The sequence below is a fragment of the Panthera pardus genome, unplaced genomic scaffold (assembly GCF_024362965.1).
Source record: "Panthera pardus isolate Hobbes unplaced genomic scaffold, ASM2436296v1 HiC_scaffold_13, whole genome shotgun sequence".
NCBI classification, from domain to species: Eukaryota; Metazoa; Chordata; class Mammalia; order Carnivora; family Felidae; genus Panthera; species Panthera pardus.
The window spans coordinates 192339033-192360822 of NW_026526688.1; positions in this window are offsets into that span (position 1 = coordinate 192339033).

Below are 21790 nucleotides of genomic sequence, written 5' to 3' on the forward strand. Positions count from 1 at the left end.
TTCAAGTAGGAATATAAAAGCTGCTTACCATAAAAAGGCAATATATTTCATAATAATAGTTGGCAGTCACTTTAAGGTAAAATATCAAAATCAAGAACCAAGAAAGCAGGCTTCTTATCATTCTATTTGACATTGGTTGAGGAATTCTGACCAAAGGAAAAAGAAATAAAATAACAAATAGCAATATTACAAAGAGAAAAATTTCTTCTTTATAGATCACGTACTTATCTAGAAATGAAAAGAATGTGGTAAAAACTATCAAAATTTAGTAACACTTGGGAGCTTGAATCCAAGATAAACAAAGATTGCCAAAAATAATGTATAAAATAATTTTTAAAAGCCTATTTCCAGTAGCAACAAAAATGATATAAATAATGTGATAAAAACTGTGTGACCTATATAAAGGGAGACTTTAACAAGAGATGTAAAAGCCTGGAATACAAGAAGAGAGAGACCACATGGTGATGAAGAGTGTTACAAAGGTTTAAATTCTTCTTCAATTATTGTGTGGCTTGCTACAGTTGTAGTAAAAATCCCAACCTGACTTTGACAAAATGATTCTAAGGTTAACCTATAACAAATAAACAGGATATTTAAGAAATGTTTTAAGGGGAAGTACACCGTATTTTATAAAGTGATTAAATTTTAAAGAATGTGACAATGGTACAAAAATAACATCAGGGACAATGACCCAGAAAAAATGGTCCCGTCATATATTGTATTCTAATATATGATAAAGAATTCATCGCAAGTCAATTCCCAGAAAAGCTACAGTTTTTCAATAAACAAGTCTGGGACAATTGCTAACAATTTGGAACACAAGATATTTAAATAAGCACCTCATTCGGGATACCAAAAGGCATTTCTGACTAATTACAGAATATAACATATATACATGAAAATTAAAAGAGAATTCAGTTTCATTGCTTTGTCTGGGAAGGAGGAACTTTCTATTCTAGCAAATTCTATGAATTATTCTAAAAATAATTCATGGAAGGAAAGCTGGACAGACACGATCCTGGTAGGGCACGCAGGCAGCACCCACCCTGATGGACTCCGACTCCCATTGTACTTGTTTTCATTTTAAACATCACTCTTGCAGACAATTACACATCAACTAAAATGTTTGCGGGGTGAAAACAAAAATATGGTGATAACTGGCAAACTAAGAAAAATAATGCAACAAATGTGAACAGCAGATAAGAAAAGCACGAAGACTCCCGTCGTAGATGAGTCAGCAGTGGAAATAAAAATCCACCAAAAAGGAAGCTGTAAATAAAATCTGAGAAAGGGTTCGACCTCAGTGATCATTACGGGATACTATTTTTGGCTGGTCAGCCATTTTATCTGTGTATGTCTTAAAAAAATAAAATAAAATAAAGTGAGGGTAAAAAGTGAGGGGAAACAGAGGCCCTCATGTATTACTAATGGCAATTTCATGGGTAGTTTTGAAAAGGAACAAAGCAATTTGCATAGGAACTTTAAAATGCTTATTTGCATACTTTGACCCACAAAGTCCACTTTGGGGAATCTATCCTAAGTCAATAATTCTAGGTCTAGGCAACGCTCTGTGAATGAAGATGTTAAATGTGTGGGATATGGAATAGTGAACAATTGTAACAGTTCTTCGACTTCAGAACAATGGTGTGAGATGTTGAGTTCTATCTCCCCAAAAGGTATGTTCAAGTCCTAACCTCCACCACCTGCAAATGTTACCTCTGGAGTCATCAAGTTGAGATGAAGTCACACTGAAGAAGAGTGGCCCCTAATCCAATATGACTGGTGTCTGTATGAGAAGAGACACAGAGACACATGGAGAGAAGGCCACGTGAACATGGAGGGTTGGAGTGATACATCTACAATCAAGGAATACCAATGATTGCAGCCACCGGAAGCCAAGGAAGAGCCCATGGAATAGGTTCCCCCCTTGAGTCCCCAGGAAAAGCATAACCCTGATGGCACCTTGATCTTGAACCTTTAGCCTCCAGAACTGTGAGCACATATACTTCCGTTGTTTCAAGGCACAAGTTTGTAGTACTTTGTTACCCCAGCCCTGAGAAACCAATGCAGATAATAACACATAATTCTGTTCATTGAAAAACAGTTTCTCAATGGAATATTCAACCACTGAAAATAAGTTAAAACTGTGTCATTATTTAGAAAAAAGGTTACAATATTTTACAAGTAAATAGAACTCAAAAATCTATAAAATGATGAAGATATAGGGTAAGACGATTGAATAAAAAAAAAAGATTGGAAGGGATTTCAAAAAAATGTTCGAAGTGGCTGCATTTGTATAGTGAAACATCGGTGTGTTTTCTACTTTTCCAAAGTCCTAAATTGCCTAAAATACATCCATAATTAATTATCATGGTTGGGTGAGACTAATCAAGACCCATCCCTAAGACCGGGACTCTAGCTGCCCCTTAGAAGGCCATTGGCCCTGCAGTTGAAAGGTCTGAACAAAATTAGGCTTTTATCCAAAAGAAATAGGGTAGGAGGGGCCCCTGGGCGGCTCAGTCGGTTAAGCCTCTGACTCTTGATTTTGGCTCGGGTCGTGATGTCACAGTTCATGAGTCTGAGCCCCATGTCAGTCCCTGCACTGACAGTGTGGAGCCTGCTTGGGATTCTCTTGCTCTCTAGCACTCTCTCTCTGCCCCTCCCCCTCTCTCACGCACACACTCTCTCTCTCAAAATAAAGGAATGATCTTTAAATTAAAAAAAAAAGAAAGAGGGTAGGATGTTAGGTAGGCAACTAAAAATGCCTGGTGCCACATCCCTGAAGGTACTCCAAGTTTTGATAGAAGCTGTGAAGCGGAGGATAGTGTAAAAATAGTATAATTGAGGGGGAGAGGGAGGAGAGTGTATTTCCTGAAGAGCGCTACGACTAACATGGCCATTTAGTTCATTGGTAAAGCTCAACATTATTATGACAAAAACTCATCCTCAATCTTAGAATGATGGACAAATTAATTTTCCTATTTTTGATGAACCAAATACTGGAAAATTCCCTACAGCTCTTCCTTTTATTACTGTGTAGGATTTACTCAATCGCAAAAGGTAAGTTCACAAAATTCAGTGGTCTCTTATTACGATTCAGCTGGGGATACCCTGATAGATTTGTTTATTTAAACATGCATACATTCATATTTCTTAAACATCTACCGTATCCTCAACACTGGGTTTCGAGCTCACAATACAGCGCTGAACAAAACTTCACAGTTCCGACCCTCAAATTTTGTGCAGTCCCATTTGAGACACAGACTTTAAAGAAAGCACCGCATATAATGGGTAATTATGACTGTGATTAAGTGGCACAAAGGAGAGGCGACGGGCACCATGGGAGTGTATAATGAGGAAACCTATTCTAGCCTGGGGAAATAGGGATGTGATATTTACGCCGACATATTTAAGATGAGGTTAAACTCATTCAGCCAGAGAAAGAAGAAATTTGCTAAGCAAGTTGGAGAAAAGGAGTGATGTGAGCATCCCGCACAGAAGGAGCAGCTTGGGCAAAGGTCCCAAGTCTAGAACTATTTTGATGGATTGGAAGAAGTAAGAGAAGGCTAGTGTAATTGATATGCAGTCAATGCGGACAGTGGTAGCAGATGAGGTTGGGAGTGTGTGCGGTGCCCTGTAGACGGAAGCCAAGGAGCAGTTTAAAAACAAAAAAGAGTGACTTATGCTTTCAGTAGATCAGGACAGGGCAGCAGTAGATGAGAGGAGACAGGGGAACAGGGATAATAGGACAAAGACAGTGGTGGATTGCACTGGGAAAAGATTAGAGATATGTAGATATAACTGAGTGATTTGGTCCCCATAGAACGATGACACATGTCGAACACTAGGAAACATTGTACTGCATGATCTAATAAGGTTTCCTTTTGATTTACTCATTCATGCATTCATCTAACATCCACTTACTACATGAAAACACCAGATTCAGGCTCACAAAATCATCGTTCAGCGGTGCCCATCCTGTTGGGTGCTTCAGTTGAGTTTTCCATTTCAACAGTTGCATATTTTTTTCATTTTTAAAATCTCTAGTTATGTTTGTTGCCTGCTTAGTCTTTTCTCACCACACCCGTTTTTGGATTTATTACTCCATTCCTCTTCTTTCTCTCTCAGCTAATATTGAATATGCTTTTAAAAGTTTTATTCTGCCTATTCTTGACTTCTCACTCTATCTCCTTACATATACAGTTTTATCATTTTTAGGCTTACAGTCTGTTTCATAATCAGGGCCTCGCTCAGATATTTAGTGAGTCTTCTGCTCTCCTGTATGTGAACTGGGCTGGATGATAACCTTCATTAATTGCTGTAATATCCTGTGGGATCACATCCTTATTCAAAGAATATTTACTCCCTCTATATCCAGCCTCCACAGAATGAGTATGCAAACTTGAACCTTTGAAATTAGGCATGGCCATGTGAGTCTCCCTAGCTGATGAGCCATTAGCAAGCCTAACATGAGTAGGGACTTGTTTTCCTGGTTAATCTTGCTTTCTTAAACTTTTGCCACTTTCTTTAAAAGAACATTCGTGTGCAGCTCCTGGTCCCAGACAAATGAGAAACTTGGGGGAAATGTCTAAACCAAACCCTTTGCCTGAAGCCAAGAAAAAACTGAGCCTGACTTAGATTGGCTATAGGCCAGCCAACTCACATCCCATCACTTGAAACAACACCAGGTAGCTGGCCCACAGGCTCATGAATGAGAAGTAAATGTTTATCACCATATGTCACTGATATTTTGTGGTGATTTGTTACACAGCAAGAGATGACTGATACATCTTATCTCTTCTACAAACAATTTTTCACAGTTTCTTTTCCATGAAGTGCCGGTGTTATTCATTTAATTATCATTTTTAACATATTTATTTTTTAAATTTTTTATATCACGCATTGATGATGAAGGGGGACTTTTTAAAAAGACTTTTCAGGCCACCATCTTTGAAATTAGAAATATAAGCAAGGCATGGAATCAGTTACAGAATTATTCTAACTGGTTTAATTAGAAATCTAGGAAAATTTGGGAACAGCACTTGAAAACTCCTACAGATCTAGTAAGAACGTCCAAATTATAGCAGAGGTTTGCTCCCCTGGTGACATCACCCCCACCAGCACTTCTGGGCACAGATACATGGATGGCATTGCTGCTTCTAGAACCTCTGCCCCTGCCACCTTTGCATGCTGGGTCCTGTCACTGGCCTCACCAGCACAGACTCTGCCCAGCACCGGCATCTTCTCTTAGCTAGTGTCTAGATCGAAATCTCATGCAGTTGTTTGTGTTCCAGAGCCTCAGTCACATTCCAGCCAGGAAATTTGGAAAGGTGAATTTCTGGCTTTGTCTGGGGGAGAAGTGAACCCATAATGTAGGAAAGTTCTCAAACATAAAAAGGCAGCAAAAAAAGGTTGATGGGCATTGCCTTATGATCACGGCTTCATTTCGTTAGAGATGAAATAAAAGAAATAAAACAAGCCTGTAGCCTTCTAAAGGTCATGGACTACAGCCTTCAGTTATAATTAATTGTGATAATACTTGCAGAAGCTCATGGCAGAGTACCTGTCACACAAATGATAAATCAGTCAATCCATAAATAAGACCACAAACTACTTCTATTATATGAAGCACAATTAGTCCTTTATTCTAGGTTTTTCGACTTGCCAGGCAGTCAGTTTGCTCTTCTGTTCACATCTCCATTCTTCACTTTCCATTTATCACTTCTGATCTTCTGGTGGGATGATTTCATTTTATAGTACACACTTGTCAGAGCCTCACCAGCTGACCTCCTTATGCCTTACCACCTCTAGCTAACAGTCTCTCCTGGAACAATGTTCATTCTAAGCTGTTGGTCTGGATTAAGAATTTAAAGAGATAGAAACATCAGTGGACCAGTGATCCTCAAAATTGTAACTTGAGAGGCATGGATAGAGAGAAAAAAGTTCTGGCATTGCGAAACTGATACATCACAGAGTGTCTCCCCTCCTTTTCCTGTCTTCCCAGACTATTGAAATTCCAAATGTGGCATGACAACAGTTTTTGCTGTAAAAAACAAGAAAAAAAAAACGCACTATAACTTTCTAACTTTGTTAATTTAAAACTAACCTTGCACTTTATGTTTTTGGTGGATTGGGCAATGTGGGTTAACCACATTTTTGCATTTTTTTTGTTTATTTATTTATTTTGAGAGAGAGGGGTGAGGAGGAGCAGAGAGAGAGGGAGAAAGAGAGAGAGAGAGATCTCAAGCAGTCTCCACAGTGCCCCACATGGGGCTCAAACTCACAGACTGAGATCATGACCTGAGCCAAAACCAAGAGTCAGATACTAAACCAACTAAGCTACCCAGGTGCCCCTGAAATTTTTTAATTTAATACACATTTATTAAGCACTGGCCATGTGCCAGATTGTTAGGTTGTGGGACACAGAGGCGAGCGGATACCAACGGGGTACCTGTTCCAAATCTTCTGCAATTGAACTGGGCCTTCCAACCAGATGGCTCCACTAAGATCAAAATATTTCTTTATCTAAGAAAACAAATCAATATCACTGAGAAAAAGGAAAGAATCAGGGAAGAAGGGAGAACAGGGAGGTTGGGAAGAAAAGACAGAGTCTTAGCCTGGGTTCTTCTGAAAGCAGAGTCTGAGACGAAGGCTTATGTGTGAATGAATTATTTTGGAAGTGTGAGCTCGAGGCGCAGAAGTGAGGGGAGGGGAAGTGAAAGAGAAAAGAGAGCCTGTCTGCTTCCTGCCTGCTTCCTGCCCACCTGCCTGCCTTCTATTTTTCATTGGCTGCCACAGATGCCTGGATCCTTGATCCCACTAAGACGCCTTTTGGAATGTGGAAGGAAGGGAGGAGAGAAGGAAGAAAGAAGGAAGGAAGGACGGAAATGAGAGAGAAGGGGAGAGAGAAAAAATATAAGTTCTTGGCATTCTGATTTTTGAATCAAGAAGGATTAACAGAAACACTCAAATGTTTGAGTTTCTCCTATATTACATTATTATATAAATCATCCTAATTCTTCCATGTGATTGGAACAAGCCTTGAAAGTAGGTATTATTTCTTACATAGTAGTGTGCTTACAAGCGTGGACTCTGGAGTCAGCTTAGGATGAAACAATGTCTCCATCACTTATTAGTTATGTGACCTTGAGCAAATTACTTATCATTTTTTCTCATCTGCAAAAACAGGAATAATAAATACACATACCTCAAAGGGCTGTCTGTTGTGAGTCTTAAATAAGTTAATGTTTTTAAAGTACTCAGAATGGGTCTGGCATATAGTAACTTTGTTTTATAAATGCCTGCTTTTTTTTTTTTTCTGATGCTCTTAACTGTGGCTAAAGCAGATTTCAAATGCCTTCTGATCCATCAAATAGGAGAAGCTCCTGCATTAGCAGAATTACTTTGAAACTCTTCAAAGTAAAATCCTCTACAAACTGTCTCAAACATGGCTACCGGGCAGCCAAATGAGCAGGACCCAGCCAGGAAGATCTGGAACGGATGGGTGGGGCTCAGCAGGCAAAGGGCGTGTTGAGCAAATGCACATTTCACTGATCAACAGCTTCTTGCGAGATGTCCTCCCCAAATTGTCTCTCTAAAATGAAAAATCCTCACTCTAGGCAGAGTGCCAAGATTCCTCTCCTCTGTACCCGATGAGAGAGCGTTCCCTTCTCCCTGGCCATTGGGAGCTAAAGTGAAGCCAAGATCCTGTTTTAGTCCAAACGCTCAACATTTACTGAAACGTGTTTGGACGGCTTACAAAGGATAACCCTCCCCTTGCACTCCAGTTGAAAGACATTATAGCAATCCAGGGGGGTGTCTTCACTGCTTCCCACTCATATTCTTTGCAGACTGGCACAGACGTCCCCTCCCTCTCTTGTCAGCACTCCACCGGAGTCTATGATATCTGTGAGTCCATCAACATTAAAAAAAAATGTCCCTATCTGAGGCCTTGAAGGCCCTTTTTAGCACAATCGGGGATAGGGAGTCATTGAGAGAACGAGTGCGTATTTTGATACGTGGGTAGCAGTGTCTCAGCTGATTAATGAAGCCTTCAGCCCCAAAGGAGGAGAGGATCTGGGGAGACAGCAGGGTAGGCAAGATGGTGAGAGACTGTGAGCCATATTCCCAACTTGGGAGGTATATTAAATATTGGCAGAAAGCAATCATTGCAAAATGTGTATGTGTTTATTTATTTATTGGAATGGATGTGCCCAGTCATTATCTCTTCCCTCTGGGGGTAACTGGAAGAATCGCAGAAAATGAGACTGACTCATATCTTGCTTTTACAGCTTATGCTACTCATATCCGATCCCATAAACGCAAGTTGTCTATTATATTCTCACCAGTTCTTACACCCACCCTCGGATCGCAATCCAAATTTCATTTATATTCTACAATCCTAAAACCAAAATGGACTCTTGTGTTTCCTAGCAGCCGTAGCAAGGAGACCAGAGGCTCGCTTTGTGGCTCATTCCTGCTTATCAATTTTGCCCACGTACACACACACACACACACACACACACACACACGGAGTACCCTGTCTACATTTCTGAGTCAAATAATTTCACTCCTCTCTATTCAAAAATCATTTATGCTTCCTGAGATTTGTGGAGAATCGTCTAGATGAAATCCCTAACAACCATACATCTGTCCCATTTTCCCCACCCATCATGGTCTTCCTCTTCCCTCCCACCCACATTACAACTCAGGATTCCTCATCTGTCAAGCCCTAATCATTTTCCTGTTTCTGTCCCTATTTCTATTGTCCAAAAACAAGATCTGTTTTCCCAGTGAAACATCTCTCCCTTTTGTGTTCCACTGAATGTTAGAGCCAGAAGGTCAACTCCCTTTTTTTCAAGTAAGACATTGAAGTCTGGGGAGAAAAAGTGGTTTGTCTGCTCCCAGACAACTAGACGTTCGACTGCTACTGGATTTTGATCCAGTATGGCACTCCACTGAAGAGGGCGGAAATACATCTTAAATTATATTTCTGAGTCTTTCCACCATCTTGGAAGACAATGGCAGTTGACAACTTTTCAGATTTACACATCCAGCATGTTTGTTCTGGTTAAAGAACACAATTTACCAATAGGCATAGTTACCCATGGGGGTTAGTGGAGTCAGTGATTGGCCTGGGAGTATGTATTCAAAACCCAGCTCTGCCTCTTTGTGGCCAAGGGCAATCTTATACTCTCCAAGCCTCCACTACCTTGCTTTCCCCATCTGTAAAATGGGGCTATTGATATAGCACTCATGAAGTTGTTTTAGGATTAGATGAGATCCAGAATTAAAATAATAATCAGAATAGTTACTATTGAGCACTGGGGCCAAATGTTTTAAAATCTATTTTCTAATAGAAAAACACCGAACCTTGGAAAGGTTAAACAACTTGCCTAAGGTAACACACATTATTATGTGATACGGGCAGGATTCAAACCCCATCTGCTAACGGAAACACCCATGCTTTCCCACTCCATTCTGTGCTTCACATGGCCCCAGACGCTGTGCCCTGTCCCAAGTCCTCAGGGCATAAAATGTAAGGATTTTTTAATATAGATTATTATTTTTAATTCCAGTATAGCTACTTTTCGGTTTGTCTCTTTTTTCCATTGTTTGTTTTGTTTCTTAAATTCCACATAGGAGTGAAATCGTATGGTATTTGTCTTTCTCTGACTGCCTATTTCACTTCGCATTTTACCCTCCAGATCCATACATGTTGTTGCCAATGGCAAGATTTCATTGGTTTTTATGGCTAAGTAAAATTCCATTGTATATACCTACTTCTTCTTCATCCATTCGTCTGTTGATGGACACTTGGGTTGCTTCTACAATTTGGCTCTTGTAAATAATGCTGCAATAAACATAGGGATGCATATGTCTTTTTGAATTAGTGTTTTTATATCTGAGGGGGTAAATGCCCAGTAATATGATTACTGGATTGTAGGGTAGTTCTATTTTTAACTTTTCGAGGAAGCTCCATACTGCTTTCCACAGTGGCTGCACCAATTTGCATTCCCAACCACAGGGCACAAGGGTTCCTTTCTCTCCATATCCTCACCAACACTTGTTGTTTCTAGGTTTTTGATTCTAGCCATTCTGACAAGGGTGAGGTGCTATCTCATTGTGGTTTGGATTTGCGTTTCCCTGATGATGAATGATGTTGAGCATCTTTTCATGTGTCTGTTGGCCATCTGTAGGTCTTCTTTGGAGAAATGTCTATTTGTGACCTCTGCTCATTTTTCAGTTGGATTATTTGGGTGTTGAATTGCATAAGTTCTTTGTATATTTTGGATACTAACACTTCATTGGACATGTCATTTGCAAATATCTTCTCCTTCCACACTAAGTTTTGTTGGAAACCTTGTTTTATTGGTTGTTTCATTTGCTGTGAAGAAGCTTTTCATTTTAATGTAGTCCCAATAGTTTATTTTTGTTTTCATTTCCCTTGCCTCAGGAAACATATCTAGAAAGATGTTGCTACAGCCAATGTCGGAGACATGATTTTAGGTCTCACATTTAGGTCCTTAATCTATTTTGAATTTATTTTTGTGTATGGTATAAAAAAGTGGTCCAGTTTCATTCATTTGCATGTAGATGTCCATGAAAAGACTGTCCCCCAACCCCCCTTTGGATATTCTTTCCTCCTTTGTCAAAGATGGGCCACATAATTGTGGGTTTATTTCTGGGTTTTCTATTCTGTTCTTTTGATCTACTTGTCTGTTTTTATGTCAGTACCATACTGTTTTGATTACTACAGCTTTGTAATATAACTTAAAGTCTGGAATTGTCAGTGCTCCTGTTTTGTTTTTCTTTTTCAAGATTTCTTTGGCTATTTGGGGTCTATTGTGATTCCATACAAATTTTAGGATTGTTCTGTGAAAAATGCTGTTGTTATTTTGATAGGGATTGCATTAAATGTATAGATTGCTTTGGGTAGTATAGACATTTTAATAATATTTGTTCTTCCAATCTATGAGCATGGAATGCCTTTTCATTTGTTTGTGTTGTCTTCAATTTCTTCCATCAGTGTTTTACAGTTTTCAGAGTACAGGTTTTCCTTTCTTTTTTTTTCTTTAAATTTATTTATTTATTTTAGAGAGAGAGAAAGATATTTGAAAGTGGGGAAGATGGACAGAGAGAGACAGAGAGAGACAGAGAGAGAGAGAGAGAAAGAGAAAGAGAATCTCAAACAGATTCCACACTCAGCATAGAGCCCAACACAGGGTTCAATCCTACAACTCTGGGATCATGACCTGAGCCGAAATCAAGAGTCAGATGCTCAACCAACTGAGCCACCCAGGTACTCCCAGAGTACAGGTCTTTCACCCTTTTGGTTAAGTTTATATCTCTATGTATTGTTTGATATTCTCTTTGATTTCTTGGTTAACACATTCATTATTTATAACATATTATTTAACCTCCAAGTATTTGTGTTCTTTCCAAAGTTTTTCTTGTGGTTGATTTTTAGTTTCATAGCATTGTGGTTGGAAAAGATACATGGCATGACTTCAGTCTTTTTGAATGTGTTGAGACCTGTTGTGTGGCCTAATATGTAATCTATTCTGGTGAATGTTCTGTGTGCATTTGAAAAGAATGTGTGCTCTGCCGTTTTACAATAGAACGTTCTGAATATATCTGTTAGACCCATCTAGTCCAATATGCAATTCACAGCCACTCTCTCCTCACTGATTTTCTGTTTGGATGATCTATCCATTGATGTGAGTGGGAGGTTGGAGTCTCCTACTATTATTGTATTACTATCAATTGCTTCTTTAATGTTTGTTATTAGCTGCTTTTGTACTTGGGTGTTTCCATGTTGGGTGCATAAATATGTACAATTGTTATAATTCTTGTTGGATTGTTTTCTTTATGATTATATAGTGTACTTCTTTGTCTCTTGTTAGGGCCTTATTTTAAAGTCCATTTTGTCTAACATAGGTATTGCTACCCCAGCTTTCTTTTCACTTCCATTTGCATGATAGACGGTTTTGCATCCCTTCACTTTCAATCTGCATATGTCTTTAGGTCTGAAATGAGTCTCTTATAGGCAGCATATAGATGGGGCTTGCTTTTTATCCATTCAGTCACCCTGTGGCTTTTGATTGGAGCATTTAGTTCATTTACATTCAAAGTGATTATTGAAAGGTACGTACTTATTGACATTTTGTTACTTGTTTTATGGTTGTTTTTGTGGTTCTCTGTTCTTGCTTCTCTTACTCTTTTCTCTCATGGTTTGATGGCTTTCTTTAGTGATATACCTCGAGTCCTTCCTCTTTATTTTTTCATATCCATCACTGGTTTTTGATTTGTGGTTATGATTAGGTTTATATATAACATCTTATGCACATAGCAGTCCATATTAAGTTGATGGTTACTTAAGTTTGAACCCATTCTTTATTCCTCTCCCCCACCCCATCCCCAGCATGTTTAAGGTATATGGTGTCATACTTTATACACTTTTATTTTGTGACTTCCTTGACTGATTTTTATAGATATACTTAATTTTACTGCTTTTGTGGTACCTACTTTTCTTACTCCTGCTTATGGTCTTTTATTTCCATTCATAAACCCCCTTTAACAATTTCTTGTAGGATTGGTTTAATGGTCATAAATTCCTTTAACTTTTACTTGTCTGGGAAATTCTATTTCTCTTTCTATTATGAATAATAGCCTTGCTGGATAGAGTATTGTGGATTTCAAGTTTTTTTTTTCTTTCAGCACTTTGAATATATCATGTCACTCCCATCTGGCTTGTGAAGTTTCTGCTGAAAAATTAGCTGATAGTCTTATGGGGCTTCCCTTATATGTAATTGTTCTTTTTTCTCTTACTGCTTTAAAAAAAATTTTAACGTTTATTCATTTTTGAGAGAGAGAGAGAGAGAGAGAGAGACAGAGTGTGAGTGGGGGAGGGGCAGAGAGAGGGAGACACAGAATCCGAAGCAGGCTCCGTGCTGAGCTGTCAGCACAGCCCAATGTGGGGCTCAAACTAATGAACCGTGAGATCATGACCTGAGCCGAAGTTGGACACTTAACCAACTAAGCCACCCAGGCGCCCCTTCTCTTACTTCTTTTAAAATTCTCTCTTTATCGCCTAAATGTCCATCAACTGATGAATGGATAAAGAAATTGTGGTTTATATACACAATGGAATACTACTTGGCAATGAGAAAGTGTGAAATATGGCCTTTTGTAGCAACGTGGATGGAACTGGAGAGTGTGATGCTAAGTGAAATAAGCCATACAGAGAAAGACAGATACCATATGTATTCACTCTTAGGTGGATCCTGAGAAACTTAACAGAAGACCATGGGGGAGGGGAAGGGGAAAAAATAAAGTTAGAGAGGGAGGGAGGCAAACTGCTTCCTTTCTGACTTCCCAAGCAACATACACCTGAGCACCTGTTCTTCCATCTGGTTCCTTTGGCCACTGCTACCTTGCAAATAAAACCTCTAGATTTTACAAAATCTGCAGAGATATGAAAACTGTTAAGACCTATGATCCTAACTCAAAGGAGTAGGGACATGTCAAGGGTACATGAACACAAAGTATCTCTTGGCGTATTTTTAGAGACAATCTAAATCGTCTCCAGAATAATCAGCACACTGTGATCATGCAGGAGTCAGACAAACCTTGAATCTAGAACAGCCAAGGTTATTTGGGATTTCCCTCTCCACTCAGCCAGCAGTAACTAGCTGCAACGTGTTCAACAAACATTGACTCAGGGCTAGCTGGGCACATTTGTCTCCTGGGCAGTTCTGTAGCCACATGGCCCTATCCTGCTGAGTGTGACACTATCTCTGAATTTCTTCCATTTTCTTCAATTCCACTCCCACTTTTCTGTGTCATTATTCCACACATTGCACTGATCTGGGCCTCAAACAGAGTGCAGGGATGATCATGGAGCGGCTTACACAAAAACATAATTAGCAAGTGTACTTGCCCAAAGAGTTGTCCAGCTAATGAGATACGGGACATGAAAGAACAAAAAGCAAAGAGAGGGGGAAGATATGGTTAGGAAAAACCTGATGGAGGAGGTAATATTGAGATGGGTTTAAGAGGTCATTTACCCGACTCTTTTTCCCAAAGACAAGATCTTGGGAAAGAGAGGTTCTAGCGTCAGCTGTATGATCTGCCCGGAAACTATCCATCTGAACAAATCCATTCCATATTCCTCTCTGTTATTTTTCTAGCATTAAGGACAGACTCCATGGTCAAGCCCAAACAACCAATAGCCTGCTGTATCTTTTCCAAGGTCTGAGTGATTCAGTCTTAAGTAACACAATGGTGAAGATACTAGACATTTAGTGTAAATCCGCTCCTTAGCAAAGCACTTCTTCCTTTCCAACAGAAACACAGTTGAGATAAAGATCCACCCAATTTACGTTCATAAACAGAACACTGAGTTCTACAGCTCGCAGCTAATTTACGGCTAGTGCGACATTTCTCTTTTCCCTCTGCCTTTTGCTACCTCTTCTGCCACATGCAGGGAGCACTGGCCTGCCCAAGGTCAGCCCCCATGGCCCCCTCCCCTGACACAGCCAGCGTAGAAACGCCTGGCACAGGACCCCAGCCGAGCTTGCTCTGGGGTTCTTGCATATTCTTCTATTTCTCCACAGTAGAAGTAACCCCTCTTCCAGTTGGAGCGATAGGATCTAAGTCTCGAATTTGTGCTCTTTGTGGGCAAGCAGCAGGAACAAGCTCTTGACTTCACTTTGAGAACAGCATGTCAGGCTGACCGAACTTCAGGAAAGGAGATATTTGCCCTATGTGTGCTTCACTCTGTGGTCCCCTTTTTTCCTTGCGGGCAGAAGCTGGCTGTCTATTTGCTAAGACTACAGCCGATGGTAGAGAATGCTTGAAAGAATTGTCTCCCAAATCATTTATGTTCTTTGCTATATCCACACACTACCTGGGCCATTATTTTCTCAACATATTTTAATTGAGCATAAATAGAGTCACTTTTAAAGCTTAGCATGGTCCTCGGCAGTAATATCACAGCTTGATGTTCCAATTCTGTGCTTTAATACTCATTAAAATAAATCCATGGCTGTTAAAACAAGAAAAGGTAATTGACTATCACCTGTGATCACCTGGCCCACCATTGAGGATGTGCAGACCGCACCTTGGCGATTGCCTTCTGCTGCTACAGTTCTGTGATTATCACATAAGGGGCTTGAATCTGTATGAAGGAAGGGAGATATGGTGCTAGCTCAATAAAGAAAACGTAGCATAGCAAGAGAGAGGCAAATGTGTCCATTCTGGACTTGGTTTTTTGTTTGTTTGTTCGTTTGTTTATTCAGAGACAGTGAGTAAATTTCTGTTTGCGTCTGAAGAGGAATATTGATTTTTCTCTCACTTGAAAAAAAAAATGAAAGGATTTTACATGTCTCTTCCTTTTCAACAGGACAGAGAGGGCATTCTCCTTTAATATCTAATCACACCTTTTCATTGGTAGCTCTGGGGTGTCCATATGTATGTCTCTTCATACATATGAGAATGGATACAAGTGGCATAGGTTTTAATGTGCCTGCATCAATCCATAAAGAAAAAGCCACGGAAGACTATGAATTTGCTCAAGTCCAAACTCCGTCTTATGTGCGAGGCAGAAACAAAATCTTCACTGTAGTTTTCACAATACGTGTAGCATAACCATCTAAGCCATAAGTGGTATTTTGTCCAAGTATTGTTAGCAGAACACCTACCTTCCCCCAGAGCAGCATCTGGATCATCTATCTTGGTACTTCCCACACCACAAAGGGAGCGTTAACTCTGGGGGAAATGAAAGATGTAGGCAATATTGGTTTTCAGTGATCCAACTCTGCTTTTGGACACCTTTTCCCCTTTTGAAATACTGTCTCTCTGATCCTCGTGATTCATTTCCCGCATTCTCAAGGTTGTTGGAGAATCTCTCCATCACCTTGACAAAGATATTCACAGGAAAGGCTCTGACATCGCTGACCCCTCACGAGAGAGTTTGCCAGTGGCCTCTCCTCCTCAGTGTGTCTGAAGACTGTCCTCACAGAAAGGACGCAGTGAGCAGCCAAGAGGATGGCACATTGGAAAGAGTGTTATCTTTGCAGAGTTCAAATCCCAAGTCACACGCTGCAAATGGTTTGCCTTGGGGGAAGCTAACTTTCCTCCCCAGCACAGCCAGTTTACCTGGTATATGGTCTGCTAGTCATCGAAATATTTTTGTACTTATTACAAATGGTCATTGTCTCAAGCTTCCTTGGGGCACTACCACAGCCGTTCCAACCCTGTCCTGGGGGAACTCAAGGACCGCTGCCAGCGTGCTTCTAAATGGTCCCTGCCTGTCTTTTCTGCCTGTTACATTTTGAGTAGGCTTCTTGCTCTCAAGCCTCTGTGTCCCAATCTGTACAATGGGGCAATAATGCGAACCTCAGGGGTTCTTACGGGGATTGAAAGAAAAAAACGGAACATATTTAATATTTAGTAAATGATCAACATGCTAATTGCCTTTGTTCTTTACTTCAAAGGGATTCAGACTTAAATCAAAGAAAACTTTCTTTCCCACCATTTCAAATCAGTGTTTCCAAGCCTCAGACTCAGAAGACACCCCCTAACTCACACACACACACACACACACACACACAGAGTAGAGGGTCCTTGTCACAACTATTTTGGAGCCCAAAGATCAGAGGGCCCTGCTGATGTCACAGCCCTTGACACGAGGCAAATCCTTGAAATTACAGAATTCCACATTACCGAAATCAGCCTCTCTCTTGTGCTTCCCTCCCCACCTCCAAACTCCCTTTCATGGGCTGTCAGATCGATTTTGCAGCCTGTTTGAGTAAGTTGATTAGGGCCTGAGGGAGCAGCCCCAGCTCTGCAGTGGACTAATGAGGAGGGGAAAGCCAACTGCTCGTTCCTCTTCAAAATATGTGCTGAAAAAAAGACCATTTTTGCTCAGTTTTGCAGTTTTTTTAATGTTTCCCAGTGATTTGGGCCTGAAAGTATAAATCCAAGCTTGTGCCTGACACGCATTTTTTCAATCAGCCTATTTTAATTGCATAAATGTTCTTCTTTGTCTAGAAGGGAAAATATAATGCATAGTTTGTTGTAAAAGGATGTGGTCTCGATTGGCATGATTAAGATTTTCTGTTCAAAGATGCCATATACAGACCAGAACTGGGGAGGACTTCTGCTTTCAAATCACCTCCAAAAGTTAAACGGTTCTCACCCTAATCTGCATTTGCAGATTAACATTTTTAAAAAAATAAATAAATAAAGCATGAGGGGAGGGGGAGAAAAACAAACAAACCAAGAACAGAAACCTACGGAATGCTATCTTTAAATATTCTTCCCAAATGCTAAGGGGAGGTTTTATATGTTTAGCATGTATTGAAATACTGTAGGTGTCAAGAAGGAGATTCTTGGGCTGGGGTGGTGGAGGCCTCCTGTCCTGAGAAAGGACCAGCACTGCCAGGATACTGGGAGTGTTCTTCGAGCCGTCTCATATATCCAAATTTGCCACTGAGTTACCACGGCTTTTGATTTATTTTGAGGAACTGTGATTGAGCTTCTTTCCATTAAAAATATTGTCTAGACCCTGATGTGTATTGAATTGTATCCTCAACAAAGATATGTTCAAGTCCAACCCCCTGCATCTGTGAATGTGAGCTTATTTGGCAATCAGGCCAATGCAGACGTAATTAAGTTAATTATATCCTATTGGATTGCCATGAGCCATAATCCAGTGGTCGGTGTCTTCCTGAGAAGGCCGTGTAGAGAATCAGAGATCCAGACAGAAGACACTGCAAGGCTGTCGCCAACCAAGAGAAGCCAAGCATCGCCAGCAGCCACCGGACGCTAGAAGAGGCAAGGACAGATTCTCCTTGTCAGCCTTCAGACACCTTCAGGTATCCCGCTGACACCTTGATTTTGGACTTCTGGCCTCCACAACTGTGAGAGAATACATTTCTTTTAAGTCACCAAGTTTCTGGTAATTTTTATGATAGCCCGAAGAAACTAATACAGACTCCAATTCCTAGGATCAAACAAAGAAAAAAGATGATAAGACTTCCCACTATATTGTGGGCAAGATAATATGGCCAAAGCTCCTAAACAGGTGACAGTGAAACTACCTTTTTGAGCCTTGCCTGGTGTAAAAGCATGAGTCTGTATTGACGTCTCCATGCCTTCCTGTGTCTGCCTCTTTCTCCCTACATTAGTCTCTCCTGACTTTCCCTAGAGCATTCTAGCTCCTCAGATCCTCTCTGTCTTCCTAGTCTTTCCACATCCTAGGACTAAGAGGGGCCAAATTTGAAATCTACAAGTATTGGGGTCAAACACCTTTGACTTTCCATCTCTGCACACCCACTGATTAACTTTGCTTTCATGAGGACATCCGGCGATCTCCGAGAGCCTCACTGCCCCATTTGGAAATTAGGGACACTCATAACAACCTCACACAGTTTGGGAGAGGTTTACATGAAATGGTTTATGTTGAAATCCTGCCATCTACCAGTTCCTCAATAAAATTTAATTTTCCTCATTTCCCATCCCAAGAGACGTATGTGCTGTGAATCAAATATTGCAAGAACACAAGCCTAGAGAAGTCAGGCTAAGCAAGGAGATTAAGGGTCCCTGAGGACAGAGGTTGTCTGGAACCTACCATGGGCCAAGCATTCGGCTAAATCTTTTACAAGTGTTAGTAGAGTGGATCTTCACACATACTATGAAGCAGATCTCATGGTCACCCCATTTTTCTATAAAGAACCTAAAGCTTAGAGCAGGGCTTATCAAACTCAGAACTAATAACATTTTGGACCAGATCATTCTTTATATTGTAGTGATGCCCTGTGCACTGTAGGATATTTAGCAGGATCCCTCCCTCTACTCACTAGGTATCAATAGTATCCCTTCCCCTAGTTAGGACAACCAAAAATGTCTCCAGACATTGACAAATGTCCCCTGGGGTGCAAAATTACCCTACTTGAGGACAACTGGTTTAGGGAGATTCAGTTATTAGTCCAACATCAGAAAACCAGTATAACCTAGGTTTTCGAAACCCAGGTGGGTATTATTAACAAAGTGACAGGAAAGGCGAGTGTTTAACCTGAGACAGAGACAATTGGCTTTTACTGTTGCCTCAGTGACACTGACTTTTGATGAGACCAGTAAAGGGTGCTCTTTAGACTCCAACCATATCACAGGACAGAATTAGTTACGGGTACTAGGCTTGAATCAGGAAGATTCTCTCAGGTATCAGGTTAAGAGCAGAAGGTACACAGGAACTGAATTTTTAGGTGATCTCAGAGTCAACTGCACTAAAGACATCCAGGCCCAGCCACACTTGCAGCTTTCATGTGACTCAGATCCGGCCAGTTGATGTGAATACAAGTGATAGGAGAATCTTTTAGGACATGTGCTTTAAAGGAAGGCATAGGCTTTCTCTGTAGTCTCTCCTCTCTGCTGATGCCTGGCAGATGGATACATGGTGAAATGTAGGAGACCACGAAGGTAAGGATAGTGCCATGGAGATGTCAGAGGAATGAGACAAAAGCTGTCTGGGCCGTGAAAACTTTCAGAGCAAAGCTATCTGATCACCTTGGACTTTGTACAAGAGAGGACTAAGCTTCCTTGTTTCTTTAAGCCTCTTTCATTTTGGGTCTCTGCCATAGGCAGCTGAGTCAATAGCTATATCTCTCTATGTGTAAGGTATAAATACCTTCAGAATGATACATTAGACCTTTTGACATTTGAATTTAATAGGCGCCATACCCTAACCCAAGCAATTATTCAGTTGTTGAATCTCAGCCACCAATGGAAAGGGCTGGATCAGAGTTGGCAGAGCAGGAGTCTGGAGTAGTGGTGGAAAGCACAGCCTTCAGCGCTAAGTTGGTCAAGTTCAAATTTCTACCTTCTGCTTACAAGCTGGGTGACTTTAGGCAAATTACTTGATCTTTTTATACTTCAACTTCTTTTGTTATAAAATAGGGATTATAACTGTACCTGATTCAGGAAATTTTTATGTGGATTAAATAAGTTATTATGTGTGAAGTCCTTACAACAATTCTTGGCATATATAGTAACCACTCAACAAATATTGTCTGTCATTATTCCTTATATTGTGATTTAAAGAGAATAGGAAGGCCCCTTTTCTACCCACTTCCGACAAACATAGAACCTGAGACAAGGACTTAGGAACGGGCAGTTTATCTGGAAGAAGATCCCATAAAGCCCAAGTGAGGAGTGGGGGAAACTGAGGCATAAAATAAAAGAAAGATAGTAAGGGATACATTAGACAGTAGATAAGCACTTTGGGAAAGTGAGACTCAATCCCACTGGGGACCCTCTAAAGAACAATATAGAATACCCCTCAGTATTGTCCCACTAGAAGCAGAGGGTCTGGAATAATTATCCGAGGACTTTACCTTCCCCTGGTTCCCTTATTTCCAGATTGTGTCTGACTACTGGAACCAAGCTCCAGAGGTGCAGAGAAAGTCTTTAGGTAAAAAAAATGAGAGATGAAGCTACTTGAGGTTGCAAGTAGCTAGCCCACTGGCAAGTCTTCTGGGACTGCTGGTCAACTTGGGCAGGGCAAGAGGACATACGGGCAAAGCCTCAACTTTGTCTGCTACTCAGAGACTGCTTGCTGGACATTATTTAGAATGCCAAGGCAAAGAGACAAAATTAGTCTTTTTATTTCTATGGAAAGAGAATCTAATTAAATAGCATCCCAATTTGTCCAGTGGTTTGTCTTTGGAATTTATAAGGTCTATCATCTTGCATCAAGGTTTTTTACAAAAATCAGAAAGGTTGGAAAAGCTTGTGCTTCATTATGTTTTAGCAGAAAATTCATCAAGACTGTTGGCAGCCTTGTGGCTAACAAGCCATTTAGGGCCATTCAACTTCCTGAGTGTCTCCTGAAACAAGCTTGCAAAAACCACCCTTAGCTTTAATACATATGGAGAAGGTCTTGTGGGTCCAGGTGTAGTCTGACGAGAGCAAAATTAACATAAACAGAGATAGAAATGGAACACACCAGGCAAAGTGAAGAAAATCTGCTTGTGCTTTCCAAAGCCCTGGACTCCAGTGGAGGAAAGGACACGGTCATTAACCCAGTGTCTACCATGTGCGAGTGCAGTGCTAGACATTTTTAAACCATTATCTCATTTGGTCCTCAGAACATTCCTATGCAGGAAGAACTGTTGTTTTCACTTTACAGATGAGATAACCAAGTCTCAGTGAAGTGATTAGCCCATGGTGACACAGTAAGACTGAGTCAGTGTTCATATCTTTTTCATTCCGTCTCCAACTTCCACGTGCTTTCATGGGGTTACTCACTCCCGCCTGTGCACCAGAATCATTTATATATAAGCAAGTTTCCCAGGCTCTACCCAGACCTACTGAATCACAATCTCTGGGAACAGGCCCAGAAACATTTAATGTAAATGTTCCCCCAAGAAATTCTAATCAGTCACATTTGGAAACTTCTGTTCACGATACCTTTTTTTCCTCTGGATGTGTTTAGAATCATGGAAGGAATTGAAAAGAAGACTGTAGAAAGAGCTGATTTACAATCAGTCAGTATGAGAGGAGCACCAATATTCTACAAAAAGAAAGCATGCTCTAATGCAAGGACTGGCAAATATCTGTAAAGGGCCAGATAATAAATATTTTAGTCTCTGCCATAACTACCCAACTCTGCCATTTGAGAAAGCAGCCATAGACAATATGTAAAAGAATGATTGTGGCTGTGGTCCAATAAAACTTTATTTGCAAAAAATAGGCTGTGGGCTGAAGTTGGTCCATGCATCATTGT